The sequence below is a fragment of the Spodoptera frugiperda genome, chromosome 28 (genome assembly GCF_023101765.2).
Source record: "Spodoptera frugiperda isolate SF20-4 chromosome 28, AGI-APGP_CSIRO_Sfru_2.0, whole genome shotgun sequence".
Taxonomy (NCBI): Eukaryota; Metazoa; Arthropoda; class Insecta; order Lepidoptera; family Noctuidae; genus Spodoptera; species Spodoptera frugiperda.
Window position 1 is genome coordinate 4,206,410 of NC_064239.1, and position 23,141 is coordinate 4,229,550.

The following is a 23,141-nucleotide window of genomic DNA, read 5'->3' on the forward strand; positions in this document are numbered from 1 at the left end:
TTCATTATAATGTACATTGTATACTGCAGTCATTATTCTATCTATAACCTATTCTTCAAAGATATCAATATTATCTAATATAAACTTTCAATACAGTACTAATTGGAGCCTTTTTCAAGGGAGTACAAAATTTCAGCATCGATATTTCATTTTCATAGAAAATTCATCGAGTACATTTTATTGAATAGAGTGTCATCATTAAAGTAAGACGGTGTGCAGGCAGCGGCGAGCGTGAAGCACGCTCAATACTCCACAACTACCCTCACCGCAACCGCCTCAGGACTTCCGAGAACCAGCGGCCAGACGTTATAATTAATAATCTCCTTTGAAGTCACTATTTTCCAGCAATCCGTCCAGTACAAATCTGGCATTCTTACTTCCGATATATTTCACGCTTGCAAGGTTTATTTCTATATTGTTTTGATTAAAAAAACTGACCTCCTACAGAGCAAACACCTACCACCACACTTGCTCCAGAACAAAGACAAAATTTCTACAATGAGGACAACTTTTGTGTTTATTTTGCTCTTTTGCCATTACAACGCGAGCAAACCAACCGCTATAAACAATTAAGGACATCAGCGCCTTTCATAACAACGCACCAACAAATATATTAGTAATTTTATTTTAAAGTTTTACAAACCACGCTGGTTCGTCGTAAAACGGCAAAAATACAGTCAATATTATCACTCAAATTTAAGTAAATGTGATAAAAAGCGTGGACGGTACCATTTCACGGTTGGTCGGTGGAAATATTCGGGCCAAACACGAGACGCGGGAGCTTCCTCTTTTCACAAAATGTCTATAGGTAATGGAAATTTCTCTCTGTAAACTAACATAAGGTACATAAAGGAGACTTGTGCAAAGGACATGAACTCAATGCTGACTCTATTAAACTTTCATAACGTTCCCAAGAGGGATGTGGGTATAATCGACAATAGAGTACGATCTTATCTATACTTCAACGTTCGCTCAATACTACAATAATGTTAAGGGAATTCATTAAATAGCTATTGAACTATAATTGTCTTGCGGGACTTACTTTAATTGTGTTAATGGCAAGGTATTTGCTTACAAGGACATGCAGGAATAATTAGTTGTTTGTAATTCCGTGAATGTTATAAAAGTCAAATGAGGGAGACGGATGCGTTTAGTGGAACACGTGGTACGTACAAACATAGTGTTATGTTAAGAAGAGGCTTAGGACATTCTACCTAGTGCACTTTAGAGAAGGAAGTACATCATTTAAATGGTAATTTATATTTGTTTTGTTCCAGCACGTAGCTGATAGTAGATAAATATTCTATTGTTCTCAACATTGACTTTATTGGGGAATACTGTAATTATGACAAATATATTTTGTGTATCTTATTTTTGTCTGAATTGAAATCGCGTAGTGAATATATTTCGGTAAGATTGGAATTGGTTGGCACAATCCCGGACTTTCTCATCGATTACCGCAAAGCAAGAGTTTCTAGACTTGTAAACAAGTATTGCTAAGCTCGACCCCTGGATAAGACAAGGTACAGAGTACAGACCTATTTATGTAGGTATCTATTGGTTATTTGTCCACGAAGATTCTTGTAAAAGTATGTAGCCAAGACTTATATTTGATATTTGATCCGACACAAAATCTACTGCATTGAAAAGTGAGTGCACATCAAGTGACATTCAATTTGCCCATTTACCCTGATGGATATGGTGCTATGATAATGAAATGATACTGATGTATCATGATAATGAATATGATGTCATTTATGGAATTTAAGGATATTTGGGCAATCGGAGGTTAGGAAGATTGGTAAGGCCCATTATTGAGCCTCCGGTAACCTCACTCACTCAACGAAATAAAACGCAAGTTTTCATCACGCTGGTTTTCTGTGAGGCCATGGTATCACTCCGAACAAGCCGGTCCATTCGTGCCGAAGCATGACTCTCCCACTCTTAGAGCTAACAAATTTCTTAGACACAAAAAAATAGTGCTAATATAATCCCCAGCATTCAACGAGGATTTACAACCAATTGCAACCGTTACGGCAACCATATGAGTAGCCATTAGCATGTGATGTTCAGCCTCCTTACATGCTAAGAGGTTGTTAGCGCTCTTCCCGTGAATATCACTACTTCTCGCCACCATCTAAGCTTAGTGATATAATCATTTAAAAAAACGAATAGTGAGAAACCTGAAGAATATGTGATGTGGGCGTTACAATTATTGTATAACTAGCTTCCGCCCGCGACTCCGTCCGCGCGGAGGTCGGTTTTCGCGTGGAAGTTTTATTACTTACTCCATTTTAAATAACTCTGACAATGACATCTTATAAATATCTATTAGACCCAAATACGGCTAGGCCCATAATAATTAGTGAGATCCCTCTATTGAGCTACTGCTGTTGAGTTGCGTTCTGTAGAATAAAACTGAAAAATAAAGTTTTTTTTTCTACGTATTTTTTCAGAATAAAAAGTATCATATTTTATGCCTAAGATAATAAGGTATAATTATACCAAGTTTCATCGAAATCAAATTGTTAGTTTTCACGTGATGCCTGAACATACAGACAGACAGACAAAAAATTTTTTAATCACAAATTTGGGTTTGGTATGGGTCCAGTAACACCCCCTGCTATTTATTCTTTCAATATTTTCAATGTACAGAATTGACCCTTTTACAGATTTCTTATAATATGAATGAATGAATGAATGAATGAGAGTGTTCTACTCTTACGTTTATAATTATAACTATAGAAAGCTCCAGACTGCTAAGCTATCGTGAGTTATACGTGTTATTGTGAGTCAACCATAAAAGATGGACATTTGCTGTCGTGGAATATTTTTTAAACAATTTTAAGGAGAACATTTCCGTCATACATGATTTCTGTGAAGCTTTAACCATTAAGGCTGTACACGCGACGGAAGCTTAAAAAATGGAGTAAGTTCTCCTGTTTTCCCAACATTTCCCTTCACTGCTCTGCTCCTATTGATTGGAGCGTGATGAAAAGTATACTATAACCTACCCAGGAGTATGAAGAACAATTGTACCAAGTTTCGTTGAAATCTGTCGAGTGGTTTTTGTTTCTATAAAGAACATACAGACAGACAGACAGACAGACAGACAAAAAATTTTCTGATTGCATTTTTGGCGTCAGTATCGATCATTAATCACCCGCTGATAGTTATTTTGGAAATATATTTCATGTACAGAATTGACCTCTCTACAGATTTATTATAAGTATAGATATGGGTATGAATAATCGTATCGAATTTTTAAACAAGATTCTTAAATAAAGTTACCCATGAAAACTATCAACCCACCATTTTTATGACGTATACAAAACTTTTGATGATTATAATTATACCTAATGATTTTCATCCGTTATGTAGCAGAGATATCACGCTAATATGCAATAGAGGACTCAATTCCTGACTCCATACCGTACCGAGAATTCTCAATCGAAATACCGGATAGGTATCGTATCGCCGCATCCTAGACTAAAAGCTAACCTTTGGTATACCAGTAATCTAAACCAGACTAGGTACTGTAAGAGGGCAAACAGAAATAATTTATAAATATCAGTCAGTCTTGTAGACTAATGTTTTCTATTCTCTCACATCTTTATTTGATTTGTCTGGACTTTAAAAGAGACCTCTGAGTTAGTTTCGGTATTTCTTCTCAGAGTAATCCGATAGGAAATGACGGCCTCATCTACTCATTTAAAAAATGACGCGTAAAAGAGTTACATTGTAACCTATTTGCAAAAATAAATATCATTTAAGAATAATGCATTTCATGTTGAAATATTCTCTTAAAAATGAAGAAGTCAAGATCTACATAAATTTAAAGACACCACAGAATGCATATTGTACCTACGTGAACTTTGGTATGTACATACATACATACATACATACTTATATGTAGGTATACATTCAGTAAGTTTACACAGAACATAAGTTTAAGAGCACTCGCCTTGCATGCTAAGTAACCTAAAATTCTGTTCCAGTCTACGAAAATTATAGAAGCAAAAGCGACCAGAGTAGCGACCTACGTAAGTATAAAATCATAGTTATTGTCTGGGTTAAAAACTTGTACCAAGCTCAACTACATGCAGTTTTTTTTAAAAAGCGAGTGTTATTTAGATCAACATATAGATAGTTAAAGGTACCTATTGTTATTTATTTATTTACACGCGGCACGTAATTGACGTAATGTCGCTATACAATATACACCCACTTTTCACCATGAGTGTTAGACCTGGCTATCATGTTTATATCGTAAATGTGATAACATGAAAATAAGAATTCTTCGATAAATCACACTATGATACCTAGAAACGAAGAACCATTGAAAATTGAACACAAACAAAAGAAAACTATACAAATACCGTACAACAATGAAATTCATTTCATTCAATACGTAGGTTAAAATTATTCTCCCGATATTTTTCCATCTGCAATCCTGAACGAATCCTATACGTTAATAATTAACGTATTAATTGCATTCTGGCGACAAAGGAGTCGGTGTATGGACAGTAGGATTATATACAGGATGTAGTTTTGAATATGTTCATAAATGTCATAAATGTTTGATTTAAAATAAGGTTTCTGGTCAATAGGTAAAAACACAGCTATAATAAATTATTTAAGTTTGCCAGTATTTCAGAATAATCCTTCAAAAAAAAAAGAGTTTTTAGGGAATTGGTAATAATATCCAATATGTGTTTGGCTTGTGTGTGTAATGCCGTGTTTTAAGCTAGCTACATAATTTGTGTGTGTAGTGTCGCGTTTTAAGCTAGTTACATAACGTTCGAAATGTGACCGGCGTAGTTCTCACTTACGGAATTTCGTATATTACAAAAAAATAAAAATTGCCCTCCATTTTTTTATTGATTTGGACTGAGAACCGATAGCCGAGTTACCTCCTTGAATATTTCTCGGCTTCAAAACGTCACCCTGTAAATGATTCGCGCACGTGTCCTATATCGATTAAGCATCCTATTATATTCACGTGATACAGTATTCATAACCCCAGTCAACATTATCAAAGGAATATTTCATGCGAATTTGTTTACTGTATAATTATCAATATTACCTTTGGATGTGAAATTATTTATGATATGTACAATATTCAATGCAGCATTACGCCTTTTATCCCCGAAAGGGTTGGCTGGGGTGCATATAGCGGCACGTGTTGCTACACCCATTTTTCACCATTTAATTTTATTTAGTCCCATGTAATAGGGTGTAAGGCAGTTGTCCCACCGGCAACGATGAACGAGTAACGAGTAGAGCTAGAACTAGAAACGAGTGAAAACAAAAACAAACAAGTGAAGCGAGCACTCGCCGGCAGTGTGAACAGTCAGCGATCAACTATTTGTACATGCATCTCTTTTGTTTACACGGAAAGTATATCTATTGTACGTTTCTTGAGCGAGAAAATAGCCGATAGTTAGTCGTTCACTCGCCGTTGGTGGGACAACTGCCTAAGACTATTGCCATATACTGGGCACAGTTCTAGTCTACATATTACTACTGAGAAATTTTCAAAAAACCGAAAAAACATAATTTGCCCTAACCGGGAATTGAACCCAAGACCTCTTATCAACCACAATTCAATATTCAACTATTGTCAAAAAGCTCAGTTTCTAAAACGTATTACTTACACTCATATAAAAAACTGCTAAACCGATTTAGATTAAACTTTGGTTAAAAAACCACGAGCACATGTAGGCAGTAGGTAATTTTATTACACAATTTTTTATTACACATTTCGCGGAATAAAAGGCGTTATGTTTTACTGCGTGGATGTAATACACATGTTGTGGGATACAAAGTATCGGAATGCTAGTAATCGTGTAACCAAGCTATTCTCGTGCATGAACACACACGCCCCTAGTTATCTAAGATCAAGTCACAAAATAAGTGTTTAAAAACCCATACAACACGTCCCATAGGGGTTGTTAAGTTCGTTTATTTGTGACTTTTTAATTTCATTACGTCCGTCGCGCTTTAAGGAGATTAAACACAAATTGAACGAGTTGTGACCGTGGAACAGTATGGTGAAGTAATTATTTTTTGTTAGGGTGTCGAGTTTAATGGGCCGGTGACATGTGGCTGCGCAGGGCGGCCACCGGACGACGGCCGAGGGATTAACTGTTATAACATCAGCCCCGAACATATGGAAAACTTGTCGCGACGACAACGTGACCTCTGTCCCATACACACACACGTACACTTGTACCTACAGTGTACACCATGCGTTATGTCCCCACACACAGTGTACACCAGCCACTTGTTCACAGGCACGCTAGTCACCACTGACATCAGCCCTGTTAATTTATGGTTATTGTAATTAACGAAAAAACTTTTCCGAATAAAATCCCGTAAGGAGTTTCGACCTAATTTGAATTTTTAAATATTTATAAGGAATTAATTTTATGAATTCAGTCGTAAATAAAAACTGGAACTTTTATTTTGTACTAAATTCTGTCACTATTACATGTCTGTATAATGTCCTAGTCTAGTTCGTCATAACTGTGTTAACGTCAATATTTCTTTTTACTTACTCTTTAGTCTGGCTATAATGAGCTATCGTTTTACTTATCGATAATGTAACAAGAGCAGAATGCGAAATTACACAAGATACAACTACATACTCTTAGCGTAGCCTTTGTGAATAAGTAGCGAAAGGATGCTAACAAGCCACGCCACACAATTTATGCATAATAGCCATCTTTAAACCCAACACAGCTTGTTTGCATTAACTGCTACAATATTTACATCGACTTTAACATTTTTGAATTTACATTATGATCGTCAACTTTGTTGGTTCAATTTACGTAGAACAGCACGCGATCGCGGGGATTGCACCTAAATTTGGCATTACCATTCGTATGGCTGGTTGAGCCGAGTCAATTATCCGGCATGGCGCGACTCCGTGGGCACTGCACAGCGCACAGAGCACACACGGCGACACAGCTGCACACTCTGCACAGGCCGCGTCCTGTGCGCGCAATAAAACCCAGTGCCGACGCTCGTTCTCGATCACTTTGATCGGCCCGGATGTCACAGTCGTTTCAAACTGTTTCGCCAAACTGTCCACCAATAAATAGAGTTTAATTTTAGAATAATTCGCTACAGCTACCCAGAGGGCACGATTCATAGCTCTATAAAGTTATCCTGCGACTTGTTTATTGCAATACAAATGTAACGTGTCACACGCCCGGAAAGGGGCTCCGGAATAAAATGAGACGTTTTACATAAACGAACTATGTCATATCGTGATCGTCGGCCATAACTACTTTAGTTTGATGGTTTCTTTATGGAGGGGTTAACAAATATTGCCTATTTATAAACACCGAACATAAGCCAGACAGTTTTTGTAAAACATCAGCACAATTTGTCGTTTTATTTAGTTTTGCTAATGGAAACAAAAAGTAGACAAAATATTTCGACACCAGCAATTTATACTACGCTAACTCGAAATTTGGAAAAAACTTTTTTTATGCCAAGTTGCTTAAAATGTGTGTTTACATACGTCATAAAAAAATTGAGAAGAAATATGCAAAAATAAGAAAGTTACAAATCTTATAAAACGCTAAGTAAAGGTACTTTTTGAAATCACTCGATTTATATTACGCCAACTGTTATTAGCGGAGTGTGCGCGGGGATCATTTTTGTCAAAATCAGTGCAACACTGCACTAACTCATAGTTAGCGTAGTTTAGTGCGTTCGTGTGTTTACTTGTTCGTTTGTAAAATGAACGACTTAACGACTTTTACATAGTAAATACTTATGTGTTAACGTATTAATTAGTTTATTAATGGTACGTTGACTATTCTTTTTGTGAGTAAGTACATGTTCTTTATAAAATATTGAAATATGCATCAGATGATTGATCATGCACTACGACGTCCCGTACTACACTACGCTAACATAAGTTAGACGTGTGTAAGATGTAAATTTTTTTGATGAATTACGTTTATATACGGCTAACTTGCGCTAAATCAAAAAATAGAAATAGTTAAGGAAATATAAATATGAGATATTACAATGAATAAATTAAATATTAAGCATACCAAATTTCAAAAACGTATCTTAATTAATGTAAAAGTTATCACGTTTTTCCCTTTAAACGCCTCTACTGTAAAGTACGCTTTTTGAGTTAGCGCAGTATAAATTGCTGGTGTCGATTTGTCTTATTTTGTTACACTCACAATGTCGAATTCAACAAAAAACGTAAGTTTTAATTAAACAAAAATCCCTTCGAAGGAAAATCAAATTACGTCTAGACGATGTCCTTTAAGGAACTGACTGAATAGATTGCTACATCAATACTTCTGAGTCGTCAAATTAACTTTGACTGTGACATTAATTAGCGGCGGAAACTTTGTTTGAACGAGCTTTCAGTAACGTTTTGATACAAATCGTGCGACGTTCACATGAACACATAAATAGAATGTTTATGGCGTGATACATGGAGCGGACAACGAACGTGGTGAAGCGCGCAGATGTCGAACCCGCACTCATTTGCGACAATCGCCGCTGCCATTGAGGACTGATTGTTTAATTGCTTCGTTTAATCAATTGACCGCTTGAGAAACGCACGGCCGCCCCGGCAGCGCTCGGCGGACGCTACTCACTTATTTATTAGTAAGTTGCTCCGGGTCAATAAATCCTCCAGTTAAACGACACTTTATTAACGAATCTGTCGACGTGCCTACGTTGCTGCTATTAAATTCTAATAAGTACTCCGGGTGCCGAATGTCAGAGCTTTGAGTTCGGTTCACGCTGGCTTAACAAACCTACCGCCGTATATTTAGTGATCAGCAAATAGACATAAATCCAATACCGAGACCTAAGCTTAATTTATATTTCCCAAACAAAGGTGGACTAAAATAAAAGAGACCCGTATTTAAAATGTGCTATTCAAAATATTTGCATTGCTTCTGATTGCATTGCTGTTGTTCCCGGCTTTCACTAAGCAAACGCTTCGCTGAACTTAGCGAAACTTTCATTAATTATACAAGTCAAAACTATGTAGTAATCCATACAGTGCTGGTGGAAGCAGTTTGCGGTGCAGCCAATATTTTACCCCCTCCAACTGAGTTATGCGCAATTGATTTTGGAAATCCGTAGACAAATATTTAGAGTACCTAGTTGCTGTACAATAGTGTGAATGGGTACACATATACATACATATAAGGTGTTTTAATCGATATCTGCCACAGCTTTAATGGGAAGTAGTGAAGATTACAATAGTGAAGAAATTTCGTACCCCGGACCAGTTAATTCAATTTAAGAACATTAAGAAGTTACATAAACATTTACTCTTCTCTGCATAAAGTGGTTCACAAATACTCACGATGACTTTTTGTATGAAAAAAGAATTACTCATAATCAACAATTTGCATTTCCTATTCAAACACAATATTATCTCCGTTTAAAGCCGTGGTAGATACATTTAGAACACCTTATATAATACTTAATGACTTAGAATGAGACTTTTCACCAAAGCACAGTGTCATGTATCGTATATCGTGCAACTTGTCCACCTATTGTTTACCTACCACTTATGGGAAACCCGAGCATGACGTTACTAGAGTACTGTTTCTGAATGATTAACCCGCGTGCTAATGTAAGTAGGCTGCAGGTGCGTCCTCGTTACACCGCACCGTACACGCTGTACCTAATCCATCACGACAAAGCCTATTGACTTCATTTTTCGCCGTCGTCGAGTCTCGGAACGAACGACTGATCTCTTACACCGTTTAAGCTAAGAATAGAGCTGTAAGCGCTCCCAACACGCCTACACAAACAGATTGTTACCGAAATCATATTGAAACGTTTATGCCATCATCATATTAAACGCTGGATATATTGTAGTGGTGGCTCGGTGTCGATAAACTTTAATAACTTGACCTGACTACAAAACACGCTCCGTATAACATGGTTGCAGTAAATCTATGAAAACAAAACACTCGTTTACTAAGGCATTGACTGAACGATCGCCGTTTAATGGAGATAGCTGTTCCGTTGTAGAATGCCGAAGATATTCTAATTTAAGTAGAAACTTAATATTGCTGTTTCAATTTTAATAGCTTTTCTTTCTAAGAGGGTTAAGCTTCTCTAAGGTTAAGTCTTCTTTTTTCACCCCTCTATAAAAAATCAATCAAATTCCATTCAATTTGATGATGACGGGGTATGATAATTAAAAATCTATTTCGTGCATCAGTTAGGTAATACATATTTGGTCATGTAAGATAACAATGCTTGGATAAAAAAGTAGTAGTTGAGTACGTCAATTTCGCATTCTGCTCTTGTTACATTATCAGTAAAACGATAGCTCATTATAACCAGACTAAAGGCAAAGTACGAGTGTAAAACGTACCTAGAAGTGACGTAACGCGATATTTCAAATCAATATAGCTACAAAAGTATTTGCTTTTCTAAGAAAATAAAAATACGCGTCTAATATTTTAAAATAATCTACAAGACCGACATAACAATAAAAATACGTCATCTACCCTATTCTACACAAATTCGAGGAACAATAACATCATACTCAACCTAAATTAACTTCACCTTCCCCACTACAAGATTACTCTATAATCGTTTATAGTAAGTATACCTACATCAATTATTGTGCCCATGTTTAATGTTATTCGATCGATATCACACCCAGACACATAATGTCGTCAATTGAGCTATTTCTGTAGGCATTGTTAATCTAGCCACGGTTCCTGGGCAACTATTATCTGGCTAGGATTGTGAGAGAGCCTTTTTGGTCATCATTGCGACTGTGCGTGAGTTGTACTGGATGTGTTACACTTTTTCAAAAGATTCTGAGTCACAGCACCAAGTCTGGAATTATGAACAAAGTATGGTGATAGACTCGAATATCTCCTTTTACATGGGTCTCATAAAACCTTCTGTTGAAAACTGCATGTTACATTGGTTCTATGTACCTATTTCTTCTTTTGGATCAAGCCCGCTACCTCCACTCAAAACCGTTGCAGCTTCTGTAAACCAAAATCTACAGTAGATACAACCATGAAAACACCGGAACACTGAAGTCCGGTGCGTCACAGGCAAATGAATAACAGTCTTAGATCCCGCAACGAAATAAATTGGAAGACATTATAAAAGAAGAAGAAAAAAATTTATATGTATACCTCTACTACCCCTTTCATAACAAAAGGCATGTCGTTATGTTAGTATACCTACGTGATCAGGTTCATAGCACATCGTCGCAGGTAAGGAGGCAATTAATTAACATTTACTATTCTCTCCTCTCTTAGTTACTTGAAACTGAATCCTGGCGACGCTGCTGTAAGCTTATAGTTTTATAATACAGCTCCAATTAACATGTGCAAATTAATGTTTGGATTATTCTAATTAGAACGCTTAATTATAAGATGTTTGTTATCAAAGGAATGCTTGCGTTTGTGTCTTGTCTATATTTGGAATAGGTCTGTTAGAATATTATGCATTTAACAAAGGCATAGAGGCTGATTATAGAGATAATTTACCTTTTTGACCTTATCTAAAATGTTTTGAGGCCGATGCAATGTCTTTTCTCCGCCCATTTGGGGAGATTCAATAGTAGATTATATTATAAAGATTTTAAAGTCTAAATAAATAAAGTCAAAATACCACATAAGTTACTTTTATCCCAGGTAAATATACTGTCCTCGTGGGATGTTCCACTTCCGTACATTTTCCCGATTAATCCTTACGTGTTTAGTGGAAATGCACCACTAATTTCTATTGTCCTGGTACTTTACAATAGGAATTGCTTTAGATATTTCTTTCTTGTGGTAACTTTGTACTTTAGTATAGTAAATGATTATCAAAAGATATGTTTACTAAATTAATTGAAACATGTTATAACAATCGTTTTAAGTCACAATGGGCAATCCCATTGTGACTTAAAACGACAGTGGAATATCAATATATTCCACTGTGTTGGCTGTGACGATACACCTTGTCACGAATGAGAGTAAAAGTCCCGATGTGACTTGAAACTAGTAGAGTTTTACTCGAATGTTCCACGTGAGTAAGGCATGTATTTAATTAATTCAAAACTGTAATTCTACGTAACTATAAGATCAATTACAACTTATAATTTAAAGTCCAATTTACACTATTTTCAACTAAAAAGAAGTAATAATTCTGGAGTGGGATATTACTGTCACGGAGTAGGAATGCAGGTGCCACAAACAATGAAAGTTTGTCAGAGCAGACGGCGGTGGACTTATTATAACGGGGAGTGTTCCTGCCGTAACTTATGGAGAATCGCTTGGAAATACTAAATTAAGCAAAGGCTGGATGACTTTTTGGTAAGAAAAGACATTTTTATAACTGATACGATATGATATAAGTTTTTAAACTAACATGGTCACTAACAACAGCTGCAACAGTGCCGAAATATTGGAAACTCATAGAAATAGAAAAACATGGGTCCACCGTTTTTTATATGTCTTATGTGTGTTCTTCTTAAACTATATGGGAGATAGAGATACACTACACTTAGCTTTACTGTACCAAAATACAGAGAAATCTCGCAAGACGAGTAAAGCAGTTGCATAAAAAACTACTAGTACACCAGTACTAACACAACGCAGTGAACCTCAGAAAACCGCAGAAGCATGTAGTTTCCCCACAATCTCACTTAACATAGCAGTTGCGTGATTTCAATTAGGTGTGCTCTGTGCCTTACCTACCTACCCTCCGTGTAGCGACCGCTTAAATCAAATAAACCGCATTTACAGAATGAAAAGTTTACTCGGTTCTAACCACGTAAAATAATACCACAGAACTCTGAAAAGTCTACATAACTTACTACGGTTTTTGAATTTAAATTGAGATAGGGTTAATTCAAAAGGCTTACGCTATGCGATGTTTAACTTTGTAGATTATGCTAGTATGTTAATTAAACAAAATAGTGCGGTGACTCGATTCCGTCTGTTCGCACAGAAATGTTCTTTTTTTTTATATATTCTTAAAATATTCCTTGAGTTTCGTGAATAAGCCTGCTGAAAAGAAGTAATAATATTAGTCAACTTCATATTTTTTTAAGAATATCATAAAAACAACACTCTCTATACAATTAGTTTAAAAAAAATCTAATACTTACGTCATAATTATGTACGTTAATTAATGAAATGCTGAATGATTCAATGGAATCAATAGTTATACCTACATTGATTTATTCATTTACCATCCAACGAATCAACTCAAGTATAGCTTTATTCCGATTCTCGGAATAAGTCAATTAATTTCTTTTTTGATTGACCTGAGTAGCTCTCTACTGGCGGTATTTGCAGTAAACTTTAAAACACACTCCAATAATTCTGAGTAAAAAAACTTTACATTACTTAAAACCTTTCCATTTTTGCAGGTCATAAGTTATACGAAATGATTTCTCCAGTGTAAATGAAACCAATTTCGTTGAGTTCATTTTAATGTTTTATCGATTCATATCTGGATTGTATTATCCTGCTTATTTAGTGGGGTAGACAGAGGTGAACAACATCGAATGTTACAACTACGTTTTCTTAATGAAATAAGAAGCTAAATTATTAATTACCAGCTAAAGAACGCAAAAACATCAAAAAATATTCTCCCAAACCCATCATACTTTTCTTCAGGAATCAAGGCACCTACAACACTATTCATTCCAAGCTACCAACAAGCAAATATATTTTTGTAGACAATTTGTTTTTAGAATTTTTATAACAATAACAATGACAATAACAATTTCTTAAGTACTACAGAATGAGAAACTGCACGCAATTTCGACTAGCCAAATTAAACTACAATACAATAATACACGGTGCTTTGAAATAATAATTACATAAACCGCAGTGAACTAGAGTAACAAGTTACAAAGTCATTCAGCATTAACCCAGTAGTCTAGCCGTTCATTACGCTCAATAACAGAGTCCACCAGTCAGCGCCATTAAAGGAAGGACAGTATTTTTTATTTAAACAGAGCTTGGGTCCTCTGAAATCCTTTAGCCACTGCGCACCATAAATATCTATTGTGTTGCTGGCTTGTCGCAAAACTTATTACGGCTGCGGGAAGAGAGAACAAAGATTGACAAGTTATTTTTTGTTGGGTTTGTTAAGTTTGTATGGATGTGACTCAATTAGTGGTTTGTGATTTTGGTTTGATACTTCATCATACTTAACTTACTTAAGTGTAAGTTACCCCAAAGTAATAATTTCAGCCACAAGTAATTCAAGTAATTACAAGTTTAATTCAACTTTTAAAATAAATGGCTCTAATTTTATCGATACCTTTAAGCACATGTAAATATTGATCTGTAAGATTTAAAACGGATCACTTTGCTGAAAAAGCAGTCTAAATGGGAGCCTATTAAGTCTAAATTACGATGCGAACTGAAAAAATCAGAGTTCTCGCACGATTACGAAAAGTATGTTCTTACATAAAGTCTACTCGGAGCTCAATTACGTTGTAAATAGAGTTCTAGTGCCCTTATGTGCTTTCTCTTACATATTCACATAAATATTTGTACTTTAACCCTCAGAGGATTTTATTTTTTTGTTACTCCTTGCTTACATCACATATTAAGAAAAGATAATATGGAAAGGGTAGAAATCCGCTAAAAGTGACAGGATTTTCCATGTCAACCCGCCAAGAGTACGAAAGGAAGAAAAAACAAAAATAAAACCGTATAAAATGGGACTGTACGCCGAAATCCCGGTAATATTGTAAAATTTGTATCGAGATCGAACTCTTTGTGATGTTGTAAACATTAGGATACATTTGAGGCCCTTTGTGACCTTCGAACATTCCGTTATTGTTTAAAAATAATCAAATATTATCTCAACGTTATATTATCTTCATTCAAGCAATCTTGGGATGACCGGAGATTTAATACGCCCGGTTCTCATGCAAGAGAGTGCAGGTTCGAAACCTACCAACAGCAAGTGCCAATGTGACATTTTCCGAGTCATATAATTCTATACAATTATTTAGACACTGCTGACAAACGCTGAAGGAAAACATCGTGGGAAAACATGGACTTAGGTATCACTACAAGGTATAAAACAAAGTTGCTTTCTCTGTCCCTAATTCCCTTTGTATGCTTAAATCTTTAAAATTACGCAACGGATTTTGATGCGGTTTGTTTAATAGATAGTGATTCAAGAGAAAGGTTGATAAGTATAATACATACAAAGCTAGAGCGGATCGCTAGTAATTACTAATTATAAGTTTGAAATCACCAACCCGCATTGAGCAACCGTGGTGATTAATGCTCAATCCTTCTCCGTATGAGAAGAGGCCTTTGGTCAGCAGTGGCCACTTATAGGCTGTCGATGTATGCGATGTGATATCTTCATTACTTATTTAAGAAGGATCATACAGAACAACAATGTATAATAAAAATTAACGTAGCAGAAATATCGGAAAGAAACTAAAGTCTAAGATCGACCTTCAGGAATGTATAAGAATCGCCGAAGAATGGCCAAACCTTTTAGAAATTCGTTTTTGTTGGACAATATCTAATAGCGGCATTATCCATTTTAATCGGATCAAATGTGAGCATCCCAATGGAAGGGGACAAACAAAATATAGATTAATTCAGATAAGAATCCTTCACGGTTCTACTATTTTGTTTTCTTGGAAATATACATATATAGGTATATTCATATCGTCGCGCCCTTTATCCCCGAAGGGGTAGGCAGAGGTGCACATTATGGCACGAAATACCACAGTACAATGTACAACCACTTATCAAAATTTATCATGTAAGTCCGATGTAATAAGTAGGTTGGTAGGTGAGCCTATTACCATATACCGGGCACATTTCCAAACTCCATGCTACTACTGAGAAATTTTCGAAAAACCAAAAAAGCCCAGCAATACTTCGCCCGACCCGGGAATCGAACCCGAGACCCCTGGCCCTGCAGTCGCACTTGAAACCACTCGGCCAACGAGACAATTGAGACATAAATATGTATGTATATAAAAATATAATAAGAATATATTTCCGTGCGGCACATTACGTGGTGATTCGGCACTATAATCGGCCGTTCGTAAAATGTTCACGTTAAATACCGCTACCCACTCAATCCTGCATTAGCCACATCCATGCGTGACTTCCTGACCCCTCGTCTCTTTTGCCTTTTTACCAACTTAAGAAGGAAGGATATTTTCGAATTGGTTTGCATTTTCTTTCTATATATCGTTTGTTTGCATCAATGCAAATAATGTATTCTTGCTTTGCATGGAGGAATTAGGAGAAGAGCTTGTGGGAGTCGGCTGATGACGATGATCACTTGTTTCTTTAGTTATCTGTCGATTTTGGTAATGGAATGAGGTGAGTTAGATAGAAGAAACATTTCGATGTTAAAAAAATTTACTATAGAGAGTCGTGCAAATAAAACATGGTATTAAAGAAATATTGACAAAAAGTATATTTACTTTCTTGAGTTTAATAACTTAACTCCACTTCGTTGTATTTAATAAAGAAGAAAAGCGAACTTATTTGCTTACTCTTACAAATAAAACGGTTAAATAAATATCTACAAATTAAGTAGAGCCTTCAGGTAGTTTCGTACAGAGTGGACGAACAAAGAAAAGGGCGTACCTTACAAGGACAACGAACAGTTTCATTATGTCCTTAAGTTAAGGTTTGTTTAGCGAGTCCCGCTTTTAGTTGCATTACTATTTAGGGAAGTGGGGCGTGACACAGATGGTACAAATGTACTAAAGTAGTTAATTTGAAAGTTGTTTATATTTTGTTATTGGGCGCCAGCTCTAGATAGTAGATTAACTGAGTGGACCATTGTAAGAGGAACAGTAACTATTTGGTAAACAGAAACACTAAAAAGGTCTACAATGATTAAATAGGGTTGTCAAGTTATACAGACATGTATTGGACACTGAAAAATCTTCTAACGATTATTTTAAGAGTTTGTTTTTGGGATATCTATATAAGTAAACAAAGTTAACAAAGTAAACAAAGTTTGCCGGGTCAGCTAGTATAGCGTTGTTTTGCCTTATACATTATTTCTAGAAAATATAAAAGATAGATAGTAGCCGATTCTCAGACCTACTGAATACGCATATAAAATTTGGTAAAAATCGATAAAGCCGTTTCGGAGGAGTACGGTAACTAACATTGTGACATGGAAATTTTATATATTAGATATTTTTGATTGGCACATCCATCACATATGACTCATAAAGGACTGTTACATTAATTTAATATTTATGTGATTCTCCTTTAAGGAAATAATAGGCGAGTGTGCTACGTGTGTTGTTGGGTGGCAAACGTGAAGTGATGCACCTGGCCTGTGGTCACTGCTGTCTTTAAACAGCTGCGGTGTCCTACGGCTTCACAGGTGCGTAATCATTCCTTTCGTTCATATATTATTAAATGTTATTCCGCATATTAGTGTTTCATTTATTAATAATTGACTGATTTAAGTTAGGTTAAGATATCAACGTTTGTAAAAGGGTAGATGACTAATTTTTATTTCAATGTCCGTCTTGTAAATTATTTTAAAATATTAGACACGTATTTTTTATTTTCTTACGAAAACAAATACTTCCGAAGATATATCGATTTGAAATATTGCGTGACGTCACTTCTAGGTACATTTTATAAGTAGAAATGACATACAACGTTCCCACTCCTAAACTTTGATTTGTTTTATCTTAGTATTGTTACCTTATACGACAAAATAAAAAATACATGCCTAATGTGTTTTTATTACCTAACTGACGGACTAAATACATTTTTAATATTCATATACACTGTGATTATTCCTATTATAAATACGTTTTTGTCTCCATGTGTCTCAAAGCAAAATTTCATTAAAATTAGTTCAGCAATTTAGGTGTAATAAACGAACTCACTCAGACATTAATGTGTGATATTCGTTACGATAACAGTACGAACTTACTTAATGGAATAAGGAATATGCAAAATATGTCAAGTGGCACTTGAATTCTTGTGTTATAGTTGCTGATGTAACCACAAACACATTTAGTAGGACGTAGAAATGTGTAGTAATTAGTGAACTTTGAATGTTATACGTTCACCGTTTGCTGTTCAATTAACCTTTGGCTCATTTAGAAAGTGCCTACCACAACTTATAAATACGCAGGTACAAATTGAAGTTTTGATTAATTCATTCAATATTTTAAACGAAACAGAAAAGGCTAAGTTAAATAGATCTAACTAAGATTAAGGGTTCTTATACAGAAAAAAGTGTAATAAATTTTCATTCTGGGTTTTTTTTGGACCGCCTGATTCCTTGTTGACCTCTTTTTTTAAGTTTAAAAGATTTTTATCTTTAAAAATAGTTAATGAATGGCGTAGTAGTAATTTGTCCTTTATATAACCATTCACTAATTTAGTAGTTACGCAAATATTCCACTGAACAATGCTATAGTTAGCATGTTCCTTAATCGTTTCTATTTCTGTTCAGCCTTTAAGACAAATGGTATTTAAACGTTATTTGTTTGAAGAGACAAAGGTTTTACAAAACAACAAATACTTTCCATTAATTAATACTTAAATGTCCTAAAAATGCGATTTTCCATTCATTAAATACATAAATGTCCCAAAATTGGGACCATAGGTAAAGAAAATCATAAGTTTTAATAACTTAACTGATGAAGACTGACAGGTGAAGGAAAGTTTTAATAATAACTGTAATATAATATTGTAGAAAAGTAAGTAAGTTACATAAGAAATCATAAAACTTTTTATTTCCTTCAGGAAATAAATTTGATTTAATTAGTATTAATTCAAATTAAAATTAATTTAAAGATATATCAGATTTTATTAAATCAATTTACCATTAAAACACCCACCTTTAGTCATTTAAGCGTCGTAAGCTTGACTAACCTTTTATTTATCAATCACACTACCGACGACACGCCCAGCAAAACAACCAAACCCAAACAAGGCTTACTATTAACTATTTATGTACACAATTATAAGGAATAGCCTAAAATAATAAATATTTTCACGAGTCTCTCTAACAGTCAAACTGAATCAAACGACCATTCAAACAGTCAGCTATATGGCTATAAACATCTATCATAGTCCCAATTGTAAAAAAAGGCAAACAAGTGCCCGGTTATTTGTCAATGAAAAGTAAGTGCCACTAAAACGGGCAGTGTGTAGAGGAGCCATTTTTAATAGCTTCGCGATGGACGACCCACAAATTGCGCAGTGACTCAAACCAAAACGGCCGGTATGAATCTCGCAGTAGGATGCAAAATATTTATTACAGTTTCAAAATTCATACGGGTCTTCTTACTTACTCTTTAAACTGCTTTGAGGGTTTTGAAGTGCTCATCTGGACATTTTAAAGTGGTTAAAACCATCAATTGGTGATTAGAAATCAAGAATATTTGTCATATCAAAGTCATTAGAGGAGGCCTATATTCAGCAGGGGTCGTGAGAGGTGGGATATGGTCATGTTCGGCGTATCCAGCTCTATAATATAGCACAGCACTGAACTCTATCTTTACTTTCCATCTGACCAGAGCACAGAAAAGAAAAATACAACAAAAAGATCAAAGTATTTTGCGCCCCATTGCCACAGTACATTATATCGGTATGTTCTAAAACAGATAGCTTGTTTATTAGTCATTTCTTGCAATATTCATATAAAGGGTCTTATTAGTCACTCTGTCATAGCCAATAACAGGACAAGTCCACATCTGGATGAAGTAAATGTTGTGAAAATATGGGCTGATAACTCCGGGCCGACTCCTAATGGCCAACCAATCGTTGCCTAATAAAACAACAGTACATGCAAACGAAGCACTATTGAATTAGTTTTAACTGGATTTAACCAGAACATTGGTTATGTGAATAGAATTTTGTTTTAGGCTGTCAACTGTATAAAATAGAATACAAATCTGTTTTTCATAAAGTACAATATTCTTTTGTATTCTCCAAATAGACGCCGACAGTAATCACTTTTGGACAAATCTACGTTATCTGATAAACTATAAAGGAGGTAACAACAAAGTAAAGATAAATGGAAGATCATACGGATTCATAAAAAAACTGTCTGTAGAAAAAGAAAAATTACATTGGTAAGTATAAACTAAAACATATCAAAAGGCAGCTAAAAGCTAAAATCAAACTCGACTGGTCACTACACAACGCCACACGGCACACGATGCTAAAATGTTTCAACTACGTATCAAATATTTGTTCCAAATCTGTGTGTTTGTGCACGTGACTTGCTCCTTTAAGTGCATCCATACGGTGTTGCGGAACGTTTAGTGCAAGCTTAAGGTCTAGTCTAGATTTAGCAAATATTCTCGTCTCGCACTAAAAGGAAATCTTAAAGTGCTAACAGTATAGATAACACGGGTCTTAAGATCTTCCACGATAAGTATAAGTTTTACTTTTAACGTTTTACTTTGAGCTTCAAATGGATATTTGGCATTAAAACGACATTTGGCTCTAATTTTGAGAAATAATACACCGTGATACGACGAACGGACGGTCACATAGTTGAATGCAATTACCAAAGCCAAAGTCTCTTTGCCCACATTTCGACAATTGTGTAATTAATACCCTTGTAATAGGGAGCAAGACCATTGCGAAACACCGGGCACATTCATTGCCGTTACATAGAACTTTGAAATCGCAAACCCCAAAAATACATTGCCCAACCGGAGATCAAATCATGAACAAAGTTGGTAATAACTTATTTAACGGTCGGGATACAAATGAAAACAATTTTTTGAAGAACAAGCAGTTTACTCGCGGCTTTGTTTGCAAGACTGGAATTCTCGTTCGTACAAATTTCGGGAATTTAACCCTCTGTGCTTGTGCTCTTATACTCTTTATATGAGGAAGTCTTGCAAAAATTCATACTTCTAGTATCTACCCGTGTAGAGCGTTCGGCAGAAATGAAGGAAAGAATTTTATAAAGTTCGTTGATAATAAGTATCTGGAATATTTTAAGTAAAAGGCATGCCGGTAACTTATGTCTGACTAAATATAAATAGTATACATATATGTATTTAGTTCAATCAATGGTCAAGGTATCGTACCTTGACCGCATATAAAAACTAAGCATAAGCTCATAAGCTCCTTCGAGACAATTTATATTCTCTGCTCTTTGCGACTTTTTTAAGAGTTTCCCCTAACCAATCAAATGGACAATAAATTATTCAATTGGCAATATCGGAAATAATCATGTACATAAAGATACATTATTATATTTTTTTTTATAAAATATGCCATAAAAAACAACTTGTCGGTCCTCGTTTATAACTTCGGTTAATATACTAAAACTTACTATTTAATGTAACAAACACTTTTCTGAAAACCACATCAAAATCAGTTCAGTCAATCGTGAGATCAGTCAGTGTAGACTAACATACAAAACTAAGAACCTCTTTCTGATTCTCTAGTCGGTTAAAATAATTTCATTTCATTCACAGCATGAGTTATTTTTAATTTGTTTCAAACTGCTTATGTTTCGAGTTTAATTAATATTAATATCTGGCTGAAATTAAATATTAAACTAGCTGCACTCTTGAATTTTAGATTCCTTTTAAAATAGAAGGGTAATTACTTATGAAAAGGATTTTAAGCAGGCGCTTGGTAGTGCACTAAATTGTAGGATTTTATATATATGTCCAGGTTTTCATACGTCCTGTATATTACGATGACTATCAATGGATGATTTCTCGATTAATTCTTACAATATGTTATTACTAAAAATATAGCTTAAAATTTTGATTTTACCTGCCTAAATAACTTTTCTGGTCGACAGTCCAATAAGTAAAAAAGGTTTTGTGGTTATTAGGTTTAATTAATGGAGAAGCTTTTAAGTCCATTAATATAATTATTATTTATTTAAATAATTATATTAATATAGAAACCTAAAACAATCGAAGCAAATGTCGCATTACAAGCTTTTTTATTTTATGTTCCTTTTAATAGTGCCATTTAATAAAATATTTTTTGTATAGTGCTTTTATTCTTAATTCATTAAACTCACCCATAAAATATTCAAAAGTCATCCATCACTAAACAAATAGTGTAGTTAATCATCCAAACTTTACAGCAATAAACAGTTTTCTCCAAACTTTGGGTAATTCACAGAATGATTCTATGTCACAAGCACACAATGAAATACATGTATTGCACAAATTACATCCAATTTTGTCCACTGCGCACTTTTCCACAGTTCGCAAGTTCGGCAAAGTTTACGTGTTGGTCGGTAGCAGTGAGTGCGGGCATGCGTTCGTGCAGGGCCGCCGGCCGACAGCGCGCGAGTGAGCCGCCGTCGCTCCGGCAGCGCCAAAGCTCCAGCTTTAGCTATCACTCGGTCATCCGTTACCGCCCATACGCCTCAGTTCCACCCTCCTGTTGCCTCGACCAGCTTGTTCATATTTCACTCGCGTACCTACTACTAAATTCAATGATCTGTTATTAAAAATGTGCTGCCAACGTTATGAGAATTTCTGTAATTAACAAATCCACGCGCACTTTTATGTACCCGCAGCAAATAAGAGTGAAGCTGCCGCATATTATCTCCGACTCGCAGACGAGTTAATTATCATATTGTTGCACTCATATCATTTACATAAAGTCCAGTTGAAAGTGAAGTTTTAACGAATTATTATTGTTCAGAAAATCAGATTTTATGCATGGCTATGCAGATGGGATCACATCTAGACACGAAGCAGAGATTCATAAAGGCAATTCAAAAGTACAAAGGGATACTTTCATGAATGCATTTTTGTTCTTAAAAAACATATATTATGTTTCGTGGAGCCTGAAATATTAGCCAGACATAATTGGCTTCGTGCCGAATCAACAGGGGCCAACTGTCGCGGGGTGTGCAAACGTATGGCGCCGCTCACTAAGCGAGCGCTAGTACGGCACCCGTCAGCGGCGGAACATTTCAAGCATTTTAATGCCATCAACCATCGATCAGACTCACTTACTTTTCTATTCCAACCTAAATGGGGTTGTGAAATCACATTTCTTGAATTCGGTTACAGTAACAAGTCCATGTTTATTTTACAGTTTTTATCTACATAAACAGTATACAGGTATTCATATCACCGACACCCACATTATTATAATACGACAATGATTCAATTGTTTTCCTGT

At 35.3% G+C, this 23,141-nt stretch overlaps 1 protein-coding gene across 1 annotated transcript in view; it reads right to left on the bottom strand.

The window, feature by feature from the left end:
- The window catches only part of LOC118265544 (uncharacterized), a 117,929-nt gene extending 95,622 nt beyond the window's left edge, over positions 1-22,307 (bottom strand). The window contains exon 1 of the mRNA XM_035578470.2: positions 22,021-22,307. The gene's annotated coding sequence lies outside the window, so the exon portion shown is untranslated. The remainder of the gene's footprint in view (positions 1-22,020) is intronic.
- Positions 22,308-23,141: the final 834 nt, after the last annotated feature.